This window comes from Macrotis lagotis, chromosome 1 (assembly GCF_037893015.1).
Source record: "Macrotis lagotis isolate mMagLag1 chromosome 1, bilby.v1.9.chrom.fasta, whole genome shotgun sequence".
NCBI lineage: Eukaryota > Metazoa > Chordata > Mammalia > Peramelemorphia > Peramelidae > Macrotis > Macrotis lagotis.
The window spans coordinates 57,889,815-57,910,949 of NC_133658.1; the positions used below are offsets into that span (position 1 = coordinate 57,889,815).

Here is a 21,135-nt window from a genome sequence, read left to right on the forward strand (position 1 = left end):
GCTGACACATAGTAGGCACTTAAAGAATCCTTACTGATTTTTCCCATTAATGAGATTATTAATCTAATAATATTGATAATAATTCAATAATATGGATCTTTATAATAATTAACAGTGATATAATTTTATTTGTCATATTATTAATAATAGCTAACATTAATGAAGCACTTTAAGGTTTGCAAAGTACTTTTTCTAAATTATTTCATTTGATGGAGTAATTGATAGAGAAGATAAATTGGGTAGTAGGCACATGCAGTCCACCCTAGGGAGAGCCTTAGAAAGACCCTCCCATTTTACTACAAAAAGAATTTATTCCCCCAAATCCTGTTTCCTGTTTTATCCTTCAGTTTTGAAAAAGGCTACAACATTGGGGAGGTGATGCCATGACAAGTACATGGATTAGATTTGAGTGAGGGGGTGCTGTGCTAAGTCATGATGATGATGATTATGGTGATGTTGATAGTGATGACGAAAGTGATGATGGTGATGGTGGTGGTAATGATGATGATGATGTTGAAAATGAAGAAGGTGATATGATGATGGTGGTAGTGGTAATGATAATAATGTTACTGCTACTGATGATGATGATGATGATGATGATTATAGGAACAGCTTGGTGTTTTGTTATGATAGTTTGTCTTTTAAGCAAACACTGAATGTGTCATTATCTCCATTTTATAGCTAAGGAAACTGAGATCTCTAGAGGTCAACTGACCTGCCCAAAGTTCTATCAATAGTAGCTATAACAAAGCCATGAATCAAACTGAACTCTTAATTCTGAAGCCCCTTCTTTTTTTACTCTCATATTTAGGGGCCTGAAGTCATTAGTTATTTGAGGGATCTTTGGTTACAAATGCCAAATGACATATAAATAATCAAAACAACTTCAAAGTTGAAAAGGACCCAGAATATCAGAGCTGGAAGGAACTTTAGGACACAGAATGTCAGAGCTGGTAAGGACCTTAGAACACAGAATGTCAGAGCTGGGAGGGACCTTAGAACACAGATTGCCAGTTAGGATAGATTTTGGAACAGAGAATTTCAAAGGTGGAGAAATGTCCAGAATGTCAGGCTAAGTCAGGCTAAGACTTGATCTCAGTTATATCATTTCATCACTTAAAATTACTTCATTTTCTCAGTTTTTGTTATGTTAGAAAAGGAGACACAGAGCATTACATAAAGGGTCTGATTTTTAAAGTGATGGTTCATTGAATGAAGCAATCAGTCAATCTAGTCCAACCTCCTTGTTTTTTAGATGAAAATTTTCAGTTAGTCCTTGGCAGAGCTAGGACTAGACTGTGAGTCTCCTGAATGTTTGGCTCATGCTCTTTCCACCACATCATCATGCCTTGATGCCTCTACAGTCTAACCACTGGCATCAGCCTCAGGCAGAAATCAATCAATCAACAACTTATTTATTAAATGTCTCTTATGTGCCAGCATTCTGCTAAGTCTGAGAAAAGAAAGCAAGGCACAAACCTGCCCTCACAGAGCTTGCATTCTAACAAGGAAGAGAGCATGTAAATAATCACATGTATTCAAGACATGGTTAGAAGAAATAGAATGCAATTTGGAGAGGATAGAGTTGGGCAGAAAAATGCAACTTGAATCCCCAAGGAGATAAGGGAAACCGAGACAGGGGTGAGAAGGTAGAGCATTCCAGACTTGAGGTTAACCCATGCACAGGCTTGGAGATAGGAGATAGATAGTTATGATTTTACATTTGCAGATACCATATCAGGAAGGAGGAGGCTGAGGTGAGCCCGAGATTCAGATTTCCAATCCACATTGATCAAGCAAGATCAATCTGGGTTAAATAGCATCTTCCTTCCCTGGTGCTGATTTGGCCCCAACATGATGATTCCCCATTGGTGAGATGGAGTCAGTTGAGGAGTGGTGAAAAAGGAGATTGGGTTGGATTCCTCTGGAGCCACCACTCCAATGTAACCAGAAGAAGGCTAGAAGTTTGGGTAAACTTTCTAACTGGCAGTATTGTCTTCACTGAGAAAGATCTTCCAGTGATTAAAAACAACAACCTTTTCCTAGTTGTAACTTTTCAACATTAAATTACCAAGACAGTCTTTCTCCTTGCTTGTTGAGACATGAGAACAGTGGTACTAGTTAGAGTTTGTTTGTTTTGGACCTGGCAAGCTGAGTGATTCCAAATGGAAAGAACCCTCCTAAGTACTTGGAGGGCCAATTTTCAGGCCTATGACATATACTCTATTAACTCTGGCCATTCAGAGGATGAGGAGTCTGTGGAAAGGGTCATTGTTGAAGGGGCTTCTGGGATGATTAGATCCAGATGGACATTATCTGGAAAGGACTTCTAGAACAGGGTGAATCCAGACTTGCATTTAGAAAGGGGAGAGTGAATCTATGGCAAAGGAGAGAGCATTCCAGGTAGAGGAAAAGGACATATGGCAGAGCTGAATGTAGGTAGTCTGTGAGGCATAGGCTGAAATCTGGTTGAATGGCTAATGGCCATTGAAAGTTGGGCCCACTGGGTAATCCCTGCATTGGGCTTACCTGGATGGTGCAGAGCTGAATAGGTAAGACTGGACAGAGTTCATTGAGGCCTGTGCCTCATGACCTTGCATGCGGGACTTCTGGAAAGGAGGAAGGAAATGACTGCAAGGGAGATCATCTGTGGAAAAAAGAGATTGTGGGGAGAGATGTTTCTATTTGGTTGTAGAGCAAAAATGTCGACTTCTGGCTAGAATGTCCTTCATTTGAGAGAGTGGGAAGACCACAAAGAACAATCTTCTTTTATACAGACAGTAGCAAGGTATAGTGCTCAAGGAGTGGTTAAATGAATGGAAAAGCATTTATTGAGCATCTACTATAGGCCAGGCTCTGTGATAGGTCCTGAGGATACAAATATAAAAGTGTATATATATACCTTTTATAACCTCAGAGAGCTTACATTCTAATAGTGACAGCACATAGATGGGAGGGGTTACCAGGAAAGGGAGTTTTTTCACTTGGACAGCATAGGGATTGTGGAGCATAATATTCTCCTAGATATATAACCCTGGCCAGGTTATTTGTCTTCTCTGGATCTCAGTTTCCTCATCAGTAAAATGAGATTGGACTAAATGGTCTCTAAAGTTCTTTCCAATTCTAAATTGATGATCCTATTTAATGGAACCTAGGAAAAAGACAGGGTGGAAGGATGTTTGAAATAAGGAAAGGAGATGTCAATAATTTTTGAGAATGCTTGGTTTTATTTCTCATTTCATTGTTAATGTAGGGCAGGTCATGGGTTACCCAGGGGTAATCCCCTCCCCTGCTCTTCACTCAGGTTGAAGAGATGCTTCAACATAAAGATTATCCATCAACTAATATTGAAAGTGCTTGCTTCCTGGCTCTGTGATTGGAGAGATGATCAGTATGAGAGAGGTTGTGAAAGTATAATTAACAAGACTTAGCCACGGGTTAAATATGGAAAGTGATTGAGATGAAGAGTTAAGGATGGCCCCAAGGTTGTAATTTTGTGTGAGAGGAAGAATGATGGTTCCCCCAACACCAATAGAGAAATTTGGAAGAGGGATGGGGTGGAATATAATGAGTTTTACTGAGCTTGAGCTACCCATGGGACATCCAGGTAGAGATTACAAATGCTCAGTAGGCAAGTGGTGATGAGAGACCAGAGTTCAGAAGATTAGAATCAAGAAAATTATATGATTTCAACCAAAGTCCCTTCTGACTCCAAATCTAATGGTTTTTCCAGTATTCTGAATTGCCTGAATGAATGATTCTGATGATGGTTAAGTCTTGTTATATAGGTAATGTCCCAGAAAACAACCTTTTCCTATAATTCACTTCTCCTTTCCAAACTGAAAGAATTCCTTGAAAGGTTGACTGATATAATAGAAAGTGGAATGGATTCAAATTCAAGAGATCTGGATTCAAGTCTTAAATCTGGCCTCTGACATGTCATTTCATTTCTCTCTTTGTTGTTCAATTCTTTTCAGTGGTGTTCATCACTTTATGATTCATTTCTCTCTGCTGTTCAGTTTGTTTCAGTCATATCTGACTGTGGCCCCATTTGGTGTTTTCTTGGCAAACTGGAGTGGTTTGCTATTTCGTTCTCCAGCTCATTTCCCAGATGGGAAAATTGAGGCAAATTTCCCAGGGTCAACAGCTAATAAGTATCTGAGACCCTATTTTAACTCAAGAAGATGGGTCTTCCTGATTCCAATCCCAAGAATCTATCCTCTACCACCTAGTTGCCCCTCTGGGATAGGTGACTTGAATTCAAAGGCTACTTCAATCACCTGATAGCTGCGTGATCAGGACAAGTCCCTTGACTTCCCTCTGCCTCAGTTTCCTCATCTATAGAATGAAAACAGTAATAGCACCTAGCTCATTGTTGAGAGGCTAACTTATGGAAAGTGCTTTCTAAATCTTAAATGCTACCTATTATTACCCTTTGTGACTAGCTAGTCCTGAGCCAGATACATAATAAGCCCTTAATACATGAATTGAATGGAATATGATTGGTGGCCTCAACCCACAGAAAAGAACCCCTTTTTTGCTGGAATGGGAAGGAAGGCTTTGAGGAGGACTCTCCAGGGGTGCAGAGAGCTCCTGCTCCTTAGCCAAGGCTCTGGTGCATTCTATCCCCAATTCTCTCAGCTCTTTTCAAAAAGCCTCGCTCCACAGGCCCCTGGGGGAGGGCCTGGAAATATCAGTGGCCTGGGTTGAGGCCCTCATTTGGGCCCATTATCCCCCGAGACTGGCCAACCTTCCCTCAGGTCTCTTTTGTACAGCACTTCCGGGCTGGCTGGGAGCTGCTCTGAGCCTGGGACTAATGAGTGACTCACGCCTCCCCACTGCCATTAATTGCAGATGGGAGAATGACGGCTGAGCTCCGATAAAGTCCCAGCAGGAACTGAAGGGTTAGGCAGTTTCTCCAACAAAAGAAAACAGGAGGAGGCCTTTTCACTGCAGCCTAAACACTCCAAAGGCCTTTCATTTTCTGTGCAGACTTGCAAGCCTATTCAAAGGAGAGAGGGAGAAAAACCACCTAGGTAACATGGAGGCGAACAACAGTCTCAGAAAATGAGTGGTGGGCGGCTCCTTGCCTTTCTGCGAGCACCCCGGGCCTGGGTCCAGTTTTTCAAAAGGAAAAAAAACTCTAAACTATCCCTCTGTTCAAAATAAGAAGCTGCCAGGAGCTTGGGCCCTGCAAGGTCTGGATAGGAGGGCCAGGGGTTGGGGGGGAAGGGTCTGGAAAGGGGAAGCTTATATTGGACCCTAGTGATTCTCTAACAGTCCATCCCAAGTTTAGGGCCTCCAGTTTATTAACCCTTAGAGGAAACATGGCTGGTGCCTTGCTAGGAGAGCTGATCGTGGTGAAGTCTTGAATAGGTTCATATCTGGGTGGACTGGGAAAAGATGGTAGGGTTGGCATCAGAGGACATGAATGGATGGATGAATGAATGAAAAAACATGTATTAAAGGCATCCCATGTACAAAACCTTGTGCTAAGTGCTGAGGATAGCAGCAGAAACATAAGCCAGTCCTTGTTCCCAAGGAGTTTACATTTTGAGAAAGGAGACAATACATATGGAAGATTTCAGCTGCAAGTCAGATAGAAAGTCCTGAAGGGGCAAAGCAGATGGCAATGCAATGCCTCTTCCTAAATGTCATTTTCCCTGATAAAATCCTATCAATTTCTGATGAGGAACCATTTGATGGTGCCAAGGATATTGTCAGACAAGAAGACTTCTCTCTGGGTCTTCAGTAGCTGTAGCCCTTCCCCAGATGCTTCCCAGAATCACGGGGAAGGACTTCCAGCCCTACTATTCCCAAGACTCTTAGGTTCAGGGTCCTGGCTGCTGTCCCCATCAGCATTGGACAAGGAGATGCTAGGTTAACTTGTCTGGTATGTGCTGCCTCCTGTCCTTCCCTGAGGCTGTCTTGTTTGCTACTTCAGCTTAGTTGGTTTGTCTGCTCTATATGTGACAGTTGGTTGGCAGCTGGTTGGGATGGTTTCCCCTTTCTCCATAGGAGCTGCTTCCCTAGATGAGGGCTGAACCCTGAGCAAGACAATGATTGGGGAGGTGCTGCCACTCCCAGGGTTCTTCTGCCTACTTGCCTGCTGTGGTCAGCAATAGCTGCTGATGTGGAAAGGAAGATGGGCCCCTTCTCCACAATATCTACCACTTACTACCCTTTGAATTGGGGGAAAGGATTTCCTCTCTGGGTCTCAACTTCTTCTGCTTTAAAATGACGGTACTGGACTTGAGTCCAATAATCATTTATAATTACTAACGTTTTATATAAGGTGTTCAGGTTTATAACCATTCTACATATGTTATCTTATTCTATCATACAACATCCCTGGGAATATCTCCATATTACAGATGAGGAAACTGAGGCAGACAGATTTGTATTAAGACTTTCATTTCTTTAAACCTAATTAACTCTCTCTCTCTCTCTCTCTCTCTCTCTCTCTCTCTCTCTCTCTCTCTCTCTCTCTCTCTCCCTCCCTCCCGCTCTGGCAAGGGAGTGGGGTTAAGTAATTTGCCCAAGGTGACACGGCTAAGTAAATACTAAGTGTCTGAGGCCAGATTTGAACTCAGTTTCTCCTGACTCCAGGGCCAATTCTCTATCCATTTCACCAATAAGCTGCAATTATTATGACTATTTGCAGTTTAGCATGATTAGATGCAATTAATCTGACAACACAAAGACAAAACTAGAATATAATTCTGTTCTCAAGTAGCTCACTGTCTACTGAAATAACTCTCCAAAGCTCCTTTCAGTTTGTTATTGTTCATCCTTCATTCCTGAAGAGGACCAACCTGTGTGTGACTTGTGAGTGAATTGGGTTTAAGTGAGGCAGAGCTGCAGTGTCATCAGCCTCACTCTTTCCTCCAGTCACTGGGGTCGGGTGGCAGAACAAGAATCAAGATGACCGGCAATGGTCCCTCTAGCTTGAAGTCTAAAATAGCTAACCCCAAAGACTTCTCCCTACCAATTCTATTTGTCTATCCTCTGTCACCTATCTTCTAATCTATTGTCTACCTTCTGTAATCTTTCTATATAGATTTCTATCTATTTCCTATCTATAATTCTTTTTATATATCTTCATCATCTTTCTACCAACCTATCTACATGTGTATTGGTGTATACACGCAGAAATGACAACTGCTATTGTTACTTTCGGATACTGATCCAGGAGACCTGAGTTCTAGTTCAGTCACTGGCAGTAATAATAATAGTAGCAAGAACAAAAACTAATAATGACAGCTAGCATTTCTGTTGCACATTATCCGTGTCTTCTCATTTGCTCCTCACGGCTCTCTGAGAGGGTGGTGCTATTACTGTCCTTATTTTACAAATTGAGGAAACTGAGGCGGAAAGGCTGTCTTCCTTGCTCAGTGCCATGAAGTCTGTAGGTTTCTGAGGGAAGTGACCGAGTCCAGGTTTTCCAGTTCTAGACTTGGTCAGGACCTGGGATTTCATCAAGGCAGGGAGCTCCTCATGAAGAAGCCCTTCACCGGTGCAGATCCACAAATGATCTTCAGATTAGGGCTTTGAGGGGATGTGAGTCCTTGAGAGGCAAAAAGCCAGTTTGTATCAGAAGTCAGGCTTGAACTCCCATGACTATGAGGACAGCTTTCTGTACCCAATTACCAATCCCTCCCTAGTCCTGTTCTACTAATGGGGAAGCTGAAGGTCTGAGAAGGTTGCTTGCCCAACAACTTGTTGTTCTGGCCCTTTTTGGTTGTTTCTGACTCTTCCTAACCCCATTTGGGATTCTCTTTATTGGAGATACTGGAAGGGTTCCCAATTTCCACTCCAGGTCATTTGATAGATGAGGAAACTGAGGCAAACAGGGTGGAGTGACTTGCCAAAGGTCACACAGCTACTAAGCGTCTGAGGTCAGATTTAAACGCAGGAAGATGAATCTCCCTGATTCCAGGGCCAGTTACACCTCACAGCTAAGCAGGAATAGTTAAAGATTTTGAATCTAGGTTTTTTTTTTTTTAACTTCAACTCTGTCATTCACTACATGAAAAATGCCGGGAGCTTTTCAATTGTGATTTCAGATTCAATCTATTAAAAAATTGAAGGAGTGTCCTAGTAAGTAACTGAGGCAGGTCCTCAAACCTAACATTTAAACCATTGAAGCACCTACTGACAATTGCTATGACTATTTTGAGTCCCTGGAGCATCCTTCCCAGAGACCAGAGGTGCAGTTTAGATGCTTATGTAGCTGAGGCCACTAGAGGAAGCAGAATCTCCTAAACAGCTGTGAGGCTGAGCAATGTCCCTTATTCTTCCAGAAATGAGAATCCTTGCCTCATCTTCTGAACTCTCTGGCACCCTTTATCTCAGATTCCTTTAAGGATCAGATTTCCTAGGTTAAATACCTAAAGACCTGGTAGAGAGAGTCTCATGCCCCCTGCTGGCGGTAGAAAACAAGGCATCGAATTTAGAACTGAGGAGGACCTTAGAGGTATCCCACTTCAACATCCTTTTGATATTAACGAATTGATGGAAGCCCAGAGAGAGGAAATGACTTGTTGTCAATGCCACGTCTGTGGAGTAGAGCACCTGGGAGAACCCCAACACCTGCTTCTGAATCTACAGTTCTTTGCATTTCTATGCCACCTTATTCCCCTGCTGTCAGTGCTCTGTGTGGAAAACTGCGTGGAGGACTGACTGAAGGAGAGGGGGGTCAGGGACAATGCTGGTTATGATGGGAGGAGCGGCAGCAGCAGCAGCAGCAGCAGTAGTAGTAGAAGTAGTAGTAGTAGTAGTAGTAGTAGTAGTAGTAGTAGCAATAGCAGTCAAAGAAGAAGGAGGAGGAGGAGGAGGAGCAGCAGTAACAGTGGCAGCACTTGTAGTAGTGATGGAGGTAGTAGCAATAGCAATAGCAAAAGAAGAAGGAGGAGGAAGAAGAAGAAGAAGAAGAAGAAAAGAAAGAAGAAAAAGAAGGAGGAGGAGGAGGAGGAGAAGGAGAAGCCTCAGTAACAGTGGCAGCAGTTGTAGTAGTGATGGAGGTGGTAGTAGTAGTAGCAATAGCAGAAGGAGGAGGAGGAGGAGGAGGAAGAAGAAGAAGAAGAAGAAGAAGAAGAAGAAAAGAAAGAAGAAAAAGAAGGAGGAGGAGGAGGAGGAGAAGGAGAAGCCTCAGTAACAGTGGCAGCAGTTGTAGTAGTGATGGAGGTGGTAGTAGTAGTAGCAATAGCAGAAGGAGGAGGAGGAGGAGGAGGAAGAAGAAGAAGAAGAAGAAGAAGAAGAAGAAGAAGAAGAAGAAGAAGAAAAGAAAGAAGAAAAAGGAGGAGGAGGAGGAGAAGAAGAAGCCTCAGTAACAGTGGCAGCAGTTGTAGTAGTAATGGAGGTGGTAGCAGTAGTAGTAGTAGTAGTAGTAGTAGCAGCAGCAACAACAGCAGCAAGCAGTAGTAACATGTCTACTGTGTATTATGGCTTGTTTCATACGGTAGACTTTTATTTTTGTCCTTTTACAGGAGAATAAATATAAAAGGTAAAATGGTTTCCCCAAGGTACAGATGGTAGGGTGGTAGGGTGATTGAGGTGATCAGGTTTTGGAACACAGCTGCTTCAGACGACAAACTCAGATGATAAGATGGGATGAGAGCAATGAAATGAAAAAAAAGAGAGCTCTCAGTAAACCTATATTGAAAGCTATAAGTAGAAAGTGTGTGTGTGTGTGTGTGTGTGTGTGTGTGTACAGAGGGAAGCAGAGAGATTCAGAGAGAGATGACACAAAGTAATTAGGAGAGCATAGGATTGGTTCACATGTTGTCTACCTCTCTGGAAGGTAATTCCTTGAGAGTAGGGATTGTTTATGGTGTTGGGGGAGATGGGCCCAGACAAGCCCTGTGGTTGGCAGATGGGTGATTAATAAATGCTTGTTTATTGATTACTGGAAAGAGATTTAGTTCAAAGGGTCAGTGGAATAGCTCACTTCCTTGGCTTTTTTTTTTTGTTTTCTCTGCCCAAATGAGGGTGGGGGTGCTGTCCAGAGGCTCCCTCTTCTTGCCCCTGCCCCTTTCTTCCTGTTTGGGGCTGACCTCTGCAGGCAGAATGAAGAGCTCTGAACAGTAAAGGCAGGGGGCCGGAGTGGGCTTGGAATGGGCCTTTGAACATATTGCCTCCCTGGCTTCCCTAAGTTAGACAAAATCCCACCATCTGCAAGAAGCCTTTCCCCATTTCCCTTCATGCTAATGCTTTCCCTCTTGTTTATCTCCAAATTATCCTGCAGCTAGTCTGTTTGTTCCTGCTTGTTTGCATGTGGCCTCCTCTATTAAACTGTGAGCTCCTTGCCTGGGCTTGGTGCGCCCCGGCATCTCTTGGAAACTTGAATAAGCTTGTTGCTTGATCGATCATCACTTGATCTTTAAAACCAGGGGATGGGACTCCAAGTCCTTTCCACCTCTGATGCTTCATTTCTTAGAAGGACCTAGAGCCCAAGGACTGAGCAAAGAAAGACACCCCCTCCCGACCCCTCTTTCTCTTCCTTGGAAAGGATTCGGGCTAGCCTGGATGGAGTTCCCCAATGGAGTTGGACGGGTGGAGAGAGAACCCCCTCATTTCTCTCACTAAGGCATTTCCTAAGAGTGGCAGGCGAGACCTGGCATAACTAGCTCAGATGGGGAACGTTAGGGGCTCAACCAAGTCTCCCAGCTAGAGAGGGGAGGGAGAAGCCTAGGATGTGAGCCAAAGCTCATTAAGAATTCCCTTTCAGATGGGGATTAGGAGGGAGCCAGCTAGCTTGAGTCCTTGGGTTCGGTTATTAAAGAGACCAGGTAAGGTAAACACCAGCCTCTTCCTTTAAAAGCCACACCTGCTAATTAGAGGCCAAGTAACTCATTAAAAACAAAGGCACCAGGGAATGCCTGCGAGGGAGGAAAGCTGGAGGGGTTGTGCAGTGAGGAAGGGGAGGGGAGGGGAGGGGGAGCATATGGATGTATGCCTGCCTGCCTGCCTGGATACTTGAAAAGGGATGATGAATGGGGCTGGTCTCTTTCAGCCATAGTGGTTTAGGGGATAATCAGCATTTTTCCAGTGAAGAGCAGCCTACAATCCTGGCGTCTTAGCAACTTCAGTGTCATGGAAAAGAGGTCTGCCTGGGGAGTCAGAAGGAGCCCTGCCCTCGCAGAACTAACCACTAGGTTTGATTTAATCATCTGTGAAAAGCTCTGTGGGGTAAGGAAACAGCCTGAGCTAATGGCAATGAACTTGGATTCAACTTCGCATTGGAAGGGTGCTCAGAAATTGTCCAGTCCTGTCCCTTCTTTTTAACAGATGATGAAGAGACCTGTCCAAGGTCCCACCAAGAAATCAAATTGACTCAGCCAAGCTTTGAACCCAAACCAGAGCTCTTACCCAAGCCCACACTCCCTTTTGGCAGGCCAGGAACACTACCCCAGTTCTGCTGGTTCCATTGTGACCTTGGGCAAGCTGCCTGACCTCCCCTGCCTCAGTTTCCTTCTCCATAAAATGAAGGAATTGGACTCGGTATACATTTCTTTCTCTTCCACTTCTCAATTCAATAATCCTATGACTTGCAGAAGAGACCTTTTAAAATTTTTTTGTGACCTTGGACAAGCTGCTTGACCTCCCTCTGCCTTAGTTTCCTTCTCTGTAAAATGAAGGATTTGGACTAGAGGTACATTTGATTCCCTTCCAGTTCTCCATCCAGTAATCCTATGACTTGCATAAGGGGCCTTTTGAAATTCCTTGTGGTTTTTAAGGGGGCCTGTTTTAAATCAGCCACTTACTCGGTCTATTCCGTAGTCCCTCCTCACTTTGAGGGTCTAATTTCCTGAGCAGGTATTTGGTTCATGGGGATCAGTGGGATTTGCAGTCTTTTGTAGATGGATAGGAGATATTTAAGAATTAACACAACAGCCCTGGTAGATGAGTCAGTGTAAGAGACTGACGGTCTTTCTAGGTTCTGCCTTCACTCAGGAGAGGCTGCTTCCTTATACCTCTCACTGTTTAACATTTCTCCATTATCTGCCTCACATTGTCTGCTTCCAGTGTTCTAGCAATTCCAAACTAGGTGTCTTCTCCTTGGGGGCAGGTCCTGGGTTTTATTCCATTTATTCCCCTACAAAAATCATTCCCTTGGCCTCCTTGGGTCAAGCCAAGCTGGGGATAAGAGCACAAAAACCACATCTGTCTCTGGTCTCAAGGAGCTTGCTTCTCTGATGGTCAATGTGGGGACTACACAGAACTATACCTAGAGCAGAATCTAGATCCCCTGCTACCCCCCAGCTCTGACTCCATCCCTGTGCCCCAGCCCCAATCTTCAGGGATTGGTAACTGGTAACCATTAAACTAGTATACCCTTCTTTCTGGGTATTTTTGCTCTCTTCAAGGTCCCTTGCTACTGACTTCCCCCCAGGGCTTGAGGGGGTATGGGCAACAGTCCCTGGGGATGGACCACTCCCTTTCCTGATAGACTTCCTGACTTGGAAACAAGCCTTCCAATTCCTTTCCTGATTTTCTTCGAAGCCTGGGGACCTTTATCACATCTTTCCTTTGGAGGTGTTATTGGGACTACTTACTGAGAGGAATTTCTACCTCCCTTGGGATACCTTGGAGATAGAGCAGATCCCTGCCCCTCCTCAAATTCTTTCATTCCCCAGGTTTGTGCCTTACTCTCCCCAATTGAATCAGCCCAGGGATTCAAAGTTATAATTAGGTATATACCCATACCCACTTGTGCCTTAGAGATGTTTCAGGGAACATGATAGATATTAAATGGCTACAACCTGAATCAAGACTGCTTGTGTTCATCCATCACATCAGAAATTCTACTGCTAGACTGGGCCTTGGACGTCATATAGCCCCAACCTCTTGTTTTCTGGAAACTGAGACCTAGGGAAAAAAAGAAAATGACTTAGTCAAGGTCACATAGGTCATCCTTAGCATTGCTTTCTTGTCTCTTTTCCTCCCATTGCTGAGCTTTGACCCAGCTAATGGCAACCAGAGAATGCCTTTTTCCCTAAAGATTATTTTGTCTTTATTTAATATGGATTCTTCATCCTGTGCATTTCAGGGTCAGGTAAAGGGTCATCTATGCATATCATCTCACCTGAAGCCTTTTTTTTTATAAGCTTGTTAGACCTTTTGGGGACTCCAGATGAAAGAGATTGTGGGTAGGTTATTCACTTTTATGATGACCATGATTATGCCTGTAATGTTTTCTGACCCCCAGAATGGGAATGACTGGTGTATCATGGGAATACCCACCTGGGCCAGAAGCCATCTATAGGAAGGAGGAGTCACACACTGTATTCAACAGCTCATTAAGTAAACAAGTATTTCTTAAATACCCAGGACAGTATCTACCAGGAGGGTGAGCTGAAGCCAGCTCTTCCCAGCTCTTCACCCTAAGCACTGGGGATATTATCCCCGTATAATAAAATAATCGATAATAATAATACTAAAAACAGTCCCAGCCCTCTTGGAACTGGTGGAGGAAGGGGGGAGAGAGGAAGGAGACAATATTTACATAAATAAGTAAATACAAATTAAATGCAAAGTAAGCCCCATGTCATTTGGAGAGGAGAGGTATAAGAGTGCTCAAGATTGAGATAGGCAAGAAGTAGGAAGTAGTCCTAGAGCTGAGTCTTGATGGTTCAAGAAAAGAGGGAGGAATAGGATTCTAGGCATAGGAAGTCTACAAAGATACCTGGAGATGAGAGATGGAATATTGTTTGCAGGGAAGAGTCAGAAGGCAAGGTTGGTTGCATGAGGGGAAGTACCCTGAAGCTAAAGTGGAAACATAAGTTGGAGCCAGATCTGTGTTTATCCAGGAGTCAAAAGGGGGAGCTACTGAAAAGCTCGTTCTTTGGCGAGTCTGGAAAGTTTAGAACTCTGGTCAGGGCCACCACCCTGAGTACAAGGCACATATATTTCAATGTAGGTATTTTCTTTCCCAACACACGTCTCATGTCCTCTCCTTTTATGAAGTTCTAAATCCCCCAGATAGAATTCATCCAAAATAATGAAAACCTTCCCCTAGAATTTTTATTTTTTTATTATTTTTTCAATGAATAAACATTTATTTTCTCTCCTTCCCATTCCCCAGTTTAATAACAAAAAGAAAAACAGAACCTTTGTAACAAAATCACAGTTAAGCAAAACAAATTCCCACATTGATCACGGCCAAAAATGTATGTCTCATTCTCCATTTTGAATTCATCACCTCTCTGTTAGATGATCAATAAATATTTATTATGCTTAGCTTATACTAGGCATTATGTTAAGTTCTGGTGATATAAAGAAAGACCAAAGTCTCAAGGAGCTTATGATCTAATGTGAGGTTGAGAAAATATTCAAACAATTACATTCTAGCAAGATCTGTACTGGATATATTGGAGATAATCAACAGAGGGAAGGCCCTAGCAGCAAAGTGGATTGGAAAAGGTTTCCAGTTGAAGGTGAAATTTTAGCTGACTCTTGAACAAGTCAGGAAACCAGGAGGTGGTGATGAGAATGGAAAGTATACTTTAAATGTGGGGGATGGCCGTTGTTAAAGCTCAGTTAGGTTGGCCAGGAGGCCATTGTCTCTGTTTTGCAGAGTACCTAATGGAAAGGAAAGTATAAGAAGACTGGAGAGGAGGACAAGGTTACTTTGTAAAAGGCTTTGAATGTCAGACAGATCATTTTATATTTATTCCTGGAGGCAGCAGGAAGTCACTGGACTTTATTGGGTAGGAAGGGGGAATATTTCAGAGATCTTACCGGGATAATTTGGTTCATTTTGAGTCTTTGGGAATTATGATTGCTCATTGCATTGCTCAGAATTTTCAAGCCTTTCAAAGTTGTTTCTCTTTATGGTGTTGTTACTGTATAAATTGTTTTCCTGGTTCTGCTCGTTTCACCCTATCACCTTGCCTTAGTACATAGAGGTCTTCCCAGTTTTCTCTGAAATCATCCTTTCCCTCATTTCTTATGGTACCATACTACCCCTCTCACAGATACTTTTAATCTTTCATGGCTACCAGGATGATTCAAGGATGATTTCTTAGGTTCACCTCTCATTAAATGGCAGCTAATTCCTTTTCAGGTTACTCATGTTCTGAATAATGTCTTTTATGCCATTTCTCTTGGTCATGAAACCATTACAGACACCAGTATCCTCTTTCCATTGTCCAGTGAATCATGCACAGTTCTAATCAGATGGAGATTGTTATGTTCAGGATTCACAGTCATAGAGCATCAGCAAGGAGAAACTAGTGTAAAAAAGATGGGCATTTCTGGCAATGAATAACAAGGTCATTGAGAGCCCTCAACATTTTAGCAAATGTGATCAAGGGTGATTACTTCTTCCTAGTCAGTTCTGGTCATATCTTGAACCAGGAGGTCATCAATAAGGGTTTGAATTAAATTGAACTGAATGTTCACCATTGTGAAGATGTGGAGATCTGCTTTAGCTGTAAACCAAAATCTGAGTGTTGCCCTTCCTGAGCTCACTTGGGGAAGGGGTTGGTCCAATGGATTGGCCAAACATGTTACATACTAAGAGTAGTCTAATGCTAACACTTGGACCCCTTTGAAAATCTTAAGGGAGTTATTCCAAAACACATCCATTCATGTATGGGGACATAATGGAGGGTTTTATTCTATCATAAGGTGCTAGATTTAAACTCAAAGGAATCTCTAGGCCAGGGTTTTTTGTTTTTTGTTTTTTTTTTAGGTTTTTGCAAGGCAAATGGGGTTAAGTGGCTTGCCCAAGGCCACACAGCTAGGTAATTATTAAATGTCTGAGACGGGATTTGAACCCAAGTACTCCTGACTCCAGGGCTGGTGCTTTTTATCCACTGCACCACCTAGCGGCCCCCAGGCCAGGGGTTCTTAAACTTTTATTATGGACCCAGTGGGCAATCTGGTGTAGCTTATGAATGCTTCTTCAGAGTAATCATTTTTTAAGACTTCATAATCAAAGGAAATATTAAATTTCAGTTAGCAATTAGTGAAAAAAGATAATTTGTTACCATCCAAATTCCCTGAAATCTGTCCATAGGGGTCTGGTGGACCCCAAGTTAAGTCACCTCGAACCATTCCAAATCCCTCACTTTATTGCTAAGGGACAGGCAAGTCAATTAGTCAATTAATCAGGGCAACCATTTTTTGGCTTTTTAAGTTAATGGTCTCTCCTTATTTTTCATGTTATACCACTCATCTCCCCTAACTGAGCCATGATATTAAGTGTTTCTTAGTACACATATTTAAACATTGAATAAATGATTTTCATTCACTTATAAAGAACTTAAATTTTTCTTGTATCAGATGTATTACTTTTTTGGCATCTGTTCATCCTTTGAAAAGTAGAGATTATTTTTATATATTTCCCTTAGAAGAATGAGTTTCATCTATGTACATGTATACATATATACATATATTTGTGTATATTCACACATGCGCTCATTTGTGTGTATTTCTCAGATCTCATTTTTTTTATGTCCCTATGATCCTTCAACATCCAGTGGAAAAAAAATCTTCTGCCCTCTCTTTAGGGCAGCTAGGTGGCGCCATAGTGCATAGAACGCGGCTTGGAGTCAGGAAGACTCATCTTTCTAAGTTCAAATCCCAGATGCTTTTTAACTGTGGGACCCTGGACAAGTCACTTTACCCTGTTTGCCTCAGTTTCCTCATCTGTCAAATGAACTGGAAAAGGAATGGCAAAGTCCTCCAGTATCTTTGCCAAGAAAACCCCAATGGGTTCATGAAGAATCAAATACAACTGAACAACATCTTCCCTTTTGGGACTTCAGTTTCCCCATCTGTAAAATGAAAGGAGTTGAATGAAATCCCCAATTCAGAACTCGATTGATTCCCTGCTCTCACCTTGTGTTACTTCAGAAGAAAGTGGGGGGGGGGGCATCTCAAAAAGCACCAGCCTGGAATACCCATTCATGCTACTGTCCACACTAACCCTGTCCTTCTAGGCTTTTCTTTAATACTGTTCCAACAAACAAACAAAAATAAAAAGAAGATGGGCATCTAGATGGTGAAGTAGATCTAGAGTACTGGCCCTGGAGTCAGGAGGATCTGTGTTCAAATTCAACCTCAATGCTTAACTCATTAAAACCACAGACCCCATTGCCTCATAAAAAAAACGCAATAAAATAATACCTTCCCAGGTAAGGAAGAATGATAGAGCTTAGAAGGATGGAAGCAAATATCATGCCATGTATACTGAGCACTTTACAAATATTATACTCACAAAAACCCTTTGGGGTGGCTAGGTGGCTCAGTATATAGAGTACTGGCCCTGGGTGACCCAAGTTCAAATTTGACCTCAGACACAATGATTGCCTAGCTGTGTGACTTTGGGCAAGTCAGGTAACCCTATTGCCTTAAATAAATAATAAAAAAAATCCTTTGGAGGTAAATTGTAGTGTTATCACCAGTTGAGGAACTAAGGCAGACAGAGGTGAAGTCACTTGCCCAGGGTCATATAACTAGTAAGTGTCTGGGGCTGAATTTGAACTCAGGACCTGCTGACTCCAGGGCCTAGCTTCCCTGAGAAAGAAACACCAAAGGATACTAAGAAAGAAAGCCCCTGCTCGGGTGTCCTCCTTCTAAGTTGGATGCAGTTTGTATGTATCTATATTCTGTTTTTCACACAGTAATTTTAATGCTCTATGTATGTAAAAAAAAAGAAAAGAAATTTTTTTAAATCCCCCCAAAACATCCAAAATAAACCACACAGAGGCTACTTCCCATTCTAGCTCTTGGGGGGACTCTGGAACCTGAGTGTTAAAAGTCATCTATAAACACAGAAATAACGACTTAAAAAAAGACTGAGAAATAGTTATTTCAGTTAGTGGAACTAGAGGGCATTCTAATTCTTATTGTTGAGTAAGAAAGATACCCCCTTTTCATCTCAGCCCCCATCATTCTCCCCTTCCACTGCCCTCTACTACCAGACTGTCTAAAAGTTAAAAGGATCAGAGCCACCCAAGCCAGCACACCCTTGTTTGCATTTGACCTGAGCCTCCGCCATTCCCAGATGCCTGGATGGCATCTGATCAGATTTAAAGGAGCAAAGATGAGGACTAAAAAACAAGAGCCTGAGGAAAACTCCAGAAACAGGGCCATATTTTCTTACCATTTTTTTTTAGTTGAATGGGTAATTTTATTTTTCTTTAAATGAGTCCTTTGATCTAAGGAGTGAGTAATTAACATGCACCAGCAAGTTGGCAAAGGCCATTGAGAGGAGGAGAGTACAGTTGGGGGAGGAATTGGATAAAGAACTCTTAAGTTGCTCGGAGAGTAAATTCTGCCTTGAAAAGTAAGTCACCTTATAAGTCTGTCCCCAAATAATTCTGAAGTGGTTAAAAAAAACAGCACTGACCTGGAATCCAGAAGACCTGGGTCCTGGAAGACCTGCTGCTAACTCAACATGTGACAGTTGATGAGTTACTTCTCTCTGATCCCCGGGTTCTGCCCCCTGAAAACTGATGGTTGGGAAAGATTTGATATCAGAGACCTGGGTTACAGTACTAGCTCTAATTCGTTGTGTGTGCACTCTGGGTGGGCCCGAGTTTCCTCCTCTGGAAAATGAGAGATTTACAACAGATGAGCTCTAATGTCTCAGTAAGGTATTGAAAGTTCTCTGATTCCCCCATTTAAAAAATTATAAAAAAATAAAAATAAATTTTTTAAATGATCCTCATTTGAGGAAACTGAAACCAACAGAAATGAAGTGACTTACCCAGGATCACACATCTATTTTGTGTCTGAGGTCAAATTTGAGCTCATTTTCCTGACTGGAGGTCCAGCACTCTATCTGTAGTGCCCACCTAGCTGCCCTGGAAAAGGGAAGATAGTTGCCTTAAAAATATTTTTCCTCCCAAGCCACATACCTCACATGTAATAGAGCTGAGATTTGAACCTAGGTCAGTTCCAGGTCTTCTAAGTCCAAATATAGTTTTCTTCACTCTCCTAGGGGCAGCTAAGTGAATAAAGCATTAGAATTAGAATCAGTAAGACCTACTCAGATACTAGCTATGTGACCCTGACCAAGACATTTGAATTCTCCAGGCCTCAGTTTCCTCATTTGTAAAATGAGAATAACATAATAATAGCACCTGTCTCACAAAGTTGTTTTGAGGGGTAAATTGTAAAGCACTCTGTAAACCTTAAAGTAAGAATTGTTGTCTTTGTTATTATACTGCACAAATAGTGGTGCCAACTCTGGACTTGGAATCAGGGAAGACCTGATTCCTAGTTTAAGTTGTGATACTACAGTATCTTTGTGACCACGGCCAAACCATCCTACCCACCTGAGCCTCGGTTTTCTCATCTGTAAAATGGAGATAATATTATTTTCCCTGCCTTGAAGAGTTGTTGTGAAAAAAGGTATTCTGCAACACATTTTAAAATACTATAGCACATTCTAGATCTAAATCTTATGAGACCAGGTGATCTCTATGGTTCCTCCCAACTCCGGAGGTGGATTGACACTACAATTTTTTTTTAAATTTTGTGGTCAATAATGCATCCAACCCTATGTGTTTCACCCCCCCCCCCCAGGTTTCTGGTTATTCTTTCTTTAGAAAACAAGAAATACCACTTTGTGTTTTCTTGTGCAGGTGTTTCAGACATATTCATTTGCTTTCTAGGTGCTCCTTGCCCCCAAACCCCACACCCATCCCTGAGGTGGCTCTGGTAGCACCTCTTTTCCCCCTAAATAACTCAGTGTTTTACAAGCATCTCCACATGTGTGTGCGTGACAGCCTACCATGTGCATGCAAGCAGGTGGTATTAGGAGTTCACAAAACTTCATGTTTGAGTTGGGAAAATGAAGGCCCAGAGAAATCAAATGATTAGTCCATGGTCTCAAAGGAAGTCAATGTTGGAACTGGAAACAGAGCCTGGATTTCCTCTAGACCTTGCATCCATAAATATTTATTTGGCTCTCCTCTGTTCACTGCAGGTGTCCTTAAGGGAAAGCGGAAGCAGCCCTCCCAGAAAGACTAGGTCAGCTGGCCAGGGGATAAACTTAAAACAGGCTTAGGGTGGCTGGGGAGGGGAGGAAAGTGGGGGGAAATGGACTTCTTAAGAACTAGGATCTTTACTACCTGGGAGGCAGACAATAGCTCAGGGAATCCTTTAGAAGCTCAGCCCTTTCTATCCCTTCCTGCATCCATGCTCACATGTTAACTCCCCAGGCTAAGCCAGTCCAGGGACCGGTAGATGGATGGGGCTGGGGGTGGTCCACAAAGCTTTTCAGCCTGGGATCTTGGGTACTTGGTACTTATGATTATGGACTTAGGAGGGACTTTTGAGATTACTTAGCCCAGGTCCCAACTTTTAAAGGTGAGGACAGGGGCAGCTTGGTGGCCCAGAGGATAGAGCACCAGCCCTGGAGTCAGGGGGGACCTGAGTTCAGATCTGAACTTAGACAGTTAATAATTGCCTAGCTGTGTGACCTTGGGCAAGTCACCTAACCCTATTGCCTTACAAAAACAAAAAAAAGGTGAGGACAAACAGATCCAGAAAGGGGAATTATTTTACCCAAGATAAAGCCAGAATTTGAATCCAAACCCACTATTTTTCACTATACCAATTTTGTCCATAGCTTGACTCAGGCTTCCATAGCAAGCAATAATCTGGACCTGGAAACCCAGGAAATGGATCTGAATGGACCATGCCTAGAGACTCATCATGTATTTCAGTTTTTCTCCTGTTAACATCAAGAGTTTTGCTAACAACTTTTTCCAGAGCATAGGAGACACAGAGTGGTAGAACAGACTAGGAGTCAGAAAGTTGAGATTCTGACCCAATTCTCTTACTCTTTGGGACTCAATTTCCTCATATTTACATCAAATTGAGAAGTTGCCAGAGCTGACTTCTGAGATTCTTTTAGTCCTAAATTCTATGTTCTAAGATTTATTCTTCCTTCAACTCCCTATGTTTTTGTTTTTGTTTTGACAAGGCAATGGGGTTAAGTGACTTGCCCAAGATTACAAAGCTAGATAATTCTTCAGTGTCTGAGGTCACATTTGAACTCAGGTCTTCCTGATTCCAGGGCCGGTGCTCTATCCACTGTGCCACCTAGTTACCCCCAACTCCATATGTTTTAAATCTCCTTCCAGTGATCAAAATTTCCTCCTACCTATAACT

General features: G+C 42.5%; 1 long non-coding RNA gene across 2 annotated transcripts; it reads right to left on the minus strand.

Moving 5' to 3' along the window:
- Window positions 1-1,617: 1,617 nt before the first annotated feature.
- On the minus strand, window positions 1,618-18,591 carry LOC141498562 (uncharacterized). 2 transcript variants are annotated; one of them, XR_012471692.1, is made up of 3 exons: window positions 18,362-18,591; window positions 12,765-12,870; window positions 1,618-7,567 (listed from the first exon to the last, which is right to left on the minus strand). It is a non-coding gene; the product is annotated as an uncharacterized LOC141498562 (long non-coding RNA). The 2 variants fall into 2 exon arrangements; XR_012471689.1 differs by having other exon boundaries at window positions 11,766-12,870.
- Window positions 18,592-21,135: the final 2,544 nt, after the last annotated feature.